This window comes from Myotis davidii, unplaced genomic scaffold, assembly GCF_000327345.1.
Source record: "Myotis davidii unplaced genomic scaffold, ASM32734v1 scaffold551, whole genome shotgun sequence".
In the NCBI taxonomy this organism is placed as follows: domain Eukaryota; kingdom Metazoa; phylum Chordata; class Mammalia; order Chiroptera; family Vespertilionidae; genus Myotis; species Myotis davidii.
Window position 1 is genome coordinate 1,028,729 of NW_006283788.1, and position 4,201 is coordinate 1,032,929.

Sequence of the window (4,201 nt, forward strand, 5' to 3'; positions counted from 1 at the left end):
GAAATAGCTCCACGCTGCCTTTTGCCTAAATTAGTCATGGGCCAGCTGGGCAGGAGGGGGGTGCGGGTGGATGTCACCCCGGGCTGCCTCTTCCCTCCTCCTGCTCTCTTTACTCTCCTCTTCCCCCTCGAGCCAGACCGCCCGCCCCTTGCGGCAGATAAGGCGCCACACATCCTCCCTTCCTAAAAATATCCCGCCAGCGTGTCCTCTGGCCTGACCCTGACATTAACACTGGTTCTGGTGGCCCTGAGGAAAGGGACCCCCCCTCCCCACTCCATCACCAGCTGCAGCAGCAGTGCCAGCACCCCACCCAAACCCCCCTGCGCTGGGAACGTTCCTGTGCCAAGGAGGCTGTGCCAAGATGGGCTTAAGGTCCAGAATGGTGAGTGCCAAGGTAGCCGTGCTGGTGACCCAGGCCGGTCAGAAACGAGCAGCGTGATCCCAGGGCCGCTCATCCAGGGATCATGTGAGGCCTGGAGGAGTCACTGGGCTTGGCCCCGGGGATGGGGTGGGTGGAGCATGACCTTGCCGCTCGCGCTCTGTACCCCTGGAAGCTGAGGGACACCCTCGCCCAAGTTCAAGTTCAAGCAGCTGCTTACGATGGCGCTGGGGTGTCCATCTGGACTGAAGGTTCTAGCCCCCTACCTGTCCTGTGTGACCTGCGTGGGCCATGTCATCTCTCTGTGCTCAGTGTCCCCCCAGTAACATGAGGACTATACTGGTGGGGCACAGGCTGTTATTATTATTATTATTATTATGGTGATTTATGTTAAGTAGAGATTTGGTCTTAGTCCCAGCACACCGTTCCTGAGACCCTTGTAATTTGCTAAGTGAGAAGAGGGCGTATCTCGTTATACTATTTGGACTTTCCTCTTCGATTCCTGAAACAGCTCCAGAACGATACAGATGAGAGAGGCGTCTTTTGCTATTTGTCACAAGTGCTTGCAACCGCCCCTGAGTTTCTGCTGAGGGTGTGGCCTGGGAAAGGCCCTGGAACCGCAGGATGGGGGCTGGTGGCCAGGGGAGCCCACGTGTGGTAGAGGATGGAGTTTTCAGGGGAGAGGGGCTGGGGACCGAGTCAGTCACCAAAGGCCAGCAATCTAATCAATCACACCTGTGTGACGAAGCTGCCACAAAAACCCTAAATGAAGGGGCTCAGAGCGCTTCCGGGCGGGAGCACATCCACCTGCCGGGAGGTCGTGCCAGGAGAGCCAGCCCCTTCCCCAAACCTTGCTCTATGCGTCTCTTCCATCCGGCTGTTCCTGAGCTCTAGTCCTTATAAACGCTGCTAACCTAGCAAGTCAACGGTTTTCCTGAGTTCTGTGAACTGCTATAGCTACTTGTCCAACCTGAAGTGGGGGGATGTATGGGAACCCAGATTTGTAGCCAAGCGGGACAGAAGTGTGGGTAACCTGGGCACCCGCTACTCTGACCGGCTTCTGTGGGGTCTGCACTAACTCCGGGCAGTGTCAGAATTCAGTTAAATTACAGGACATTCAACTGGTGTCTGCCCAGAACTGGAGAATCGCTCGGCGTGGGAAAAAGCCCCCACATTTGGTGTCAGGGTTGGTGTTGAGTGTAGAGAGGAAATAGTTTTCCCATTCAGTACAATAATAGTACATTTATAATAATGCTATAGTAATTAATAGAATGTATAGTTATACATTTATATATAATAATTAATATATTATTATTACTATTAACTGCTGACTGGGTTTGATTCCAGAAAGGATTAGGGGCAGGAAATGAACTTGAATCACAGAGAAGCAGAGTCAGAAGGGGCATTGGGAAAAGTCATCAGGCCCCCCCTCTACAGATGACAGATGGAAGCCACACAGGACAGATGATGGCTCAAGGTCAGGCAAGGTCACCCAAGGCACGGAGCTGTTGGCATTTTCTCCTCTGAAACTCACCTAAGACCGGCAAGGGCCACAGCCCTTGGAAATAGGCAAAACTAGAAACTTCTGCCCTGGCCGGTTTGGCTCAGTGGATGGAGCGTTTGCCTGCAGACTGAAGGGTCCCAGGGTCTATTCCGGTCCGGGGCATGTGCCTTGGTTGCGGGCACATCCCCAGTGGGGGGTGTGCGGGAGGCAGCTGATTGATGTTTCTCTCTCGTCGATGTTTCTAGCTCTCTATCCGTCTCCCTTCCTCTCTATAAAAAAAATCAATAAAATATATTAAAAACAAAACAAAACAAAAACTAGAAACTTCTGTTCTCAGTTTAGTTTATTTCACATAAAAATCCCCCCAAGTTTATGGAAATGATGTTCTCACATCACAACAGTAATCATAATGAATTGTTTTTTGTCTTTAAAAACCGCAAGACTCGCCATGGGAAGGATGGGCGTGTGCACTTTGACTTTGGGGCAGGGCTTAGGGTGCCCCCACGTGTCACAAGAGGAAAGTCCATTCATTGTTCCTTTATGACAAGGGATCCAGGTCCTTTGCATTTGGGCTCAAACTGCCCCACAGATACAAATCTTCCCCAAAGCCAGTTTCAGAGGGTGGGGGCAGCAGCCTGGCTGGACACGGTGGCCCTGTTTGCACAGAACGTCTCACACCTGTGACAGGCGGCTGGCCTGGCGAGGGCCTCCTCAGGCGTCTCTCTTTGTTCTGGAAGGACTGCTGAGGCTGAGTTGGGGTCCTTGGTTCTGCTTGCCCAATGGTTGTCTGTGGTGCTGGCGGTCCGGAGGGGCGGTGGCAGACCACGGTGAACCTGTTGGAATTTTGCGTGTGGCCAGGATCTTTAGCCTGCAGGGTCCTTGAGGGCTGAACGGGGTCAGCACCTTTGTCCGTCTATGGCCGCTGCAGGCATTTACTAATCCTGGGATTGGGTAGAATGAATTGCTCCCTATCCCTGGCTCCTTTTTTATTTTTTTCCCCTTGCAGCAAGGCACCGGCCTTCCAGGAGTTACTGCATTCACTGGGGTGGGAGTTTGGGCCTTTCAGGACCATGTCGGTCTCAGATGAGCAAGGCTGGCCGCCTGAACCTGGAGTTTAGGGCCTGGGATAGAGGGGCCTTGTGGGGGGCAGTCTAGGGAGGCCCATCCACCAACCTCTGCTGCCTCAGGCTCCAGGTGAGGCACCTGGGCCCAGAACAGGGTCCCTGTCCTTTATTTGACATTTGGGAAAGAGCAGAACTACATGTTACAAAACCCCACCGGGCACCCAAATGTCCTCACCTCTTGAGGGCAATGCTGGGTCCCAGAATATGCAGGCCCAAAGCAGCTCAGAAACCTGGCATTTTTCAAGGCAGGAGCGGCTGGCGTTGGGACAATTCCTTGATGCGGCAAAGCTTTGGGCATCTCTTTTCTTATTGCTCAATGCCACTAGCTCCCTCTTGTTGGGAGAGCTCAAAACGCAGCCCCTGCCATGCCAGGTCGAGAAGCATCAGACATTTCTACTGAGGCCAAGAACCTCATACTCAGAAATTGGGGTGGCTCAACTGAACCTCGACGACTAACAGCTACGAAGCCAGCTTCAGAGCCAGAAAGAGGGGCCCGGGGTGTGTGCCTGCTCAATGTTTGCTCAGATTCATAGAAATAGAGACTCTTAGGGTTGGAGGGGGCACCGAGGACCATTTTCTGCAAGCATTGTCCAGCCTTTTCTTAAACACCCCCCCGAGACGGGGAACTCACTACCTCTAGAGGCCACCTGACTGGTGTTTGGACCATAATAGAAAAGTCTGTCTCCTTTGCATGCAGGTGGCTGTAGCATCCAGTCCACTGGAACTTATATCCCCAGGTGACCTTTGAAACAAACGAACACCCATACCCTGTTTCTTCCTTTTTCTTGGTCTGTGTTTCCAGGATGAGCCTATTTCAGAGTCGGCTTCTCAGCCTCTGCTCTTGGTGGAGATCCAAGGGGCACATCCCTAGTCTGTGTCGGGGGACTGGAGAAGTGGGGGCAGCTCATTCCCTTTGGAGGTATTGATCGATGGCCCTGTGGCATAGCATCTGCATTAAAGGGACTTGAGAAAGTTCTAGATCGAGAGGGTGGAGGACAAGGATGACCAGTGGCAGCTCTCACTTGTGCTGTGGGCTCCGATGCTCCCACGTTGATGTCATCAGAGAAAAAGGGGGGCATTCAAATGAAAAGCCATGAGGTTGAAGGTGCCCAGGGCACAGCTCTGTTGGGGGGCTGAGCTTCCTGGCCAGACGCCCAGGATTGTGGGAGCCATTCTGGGAGGAAAGGCACAAGA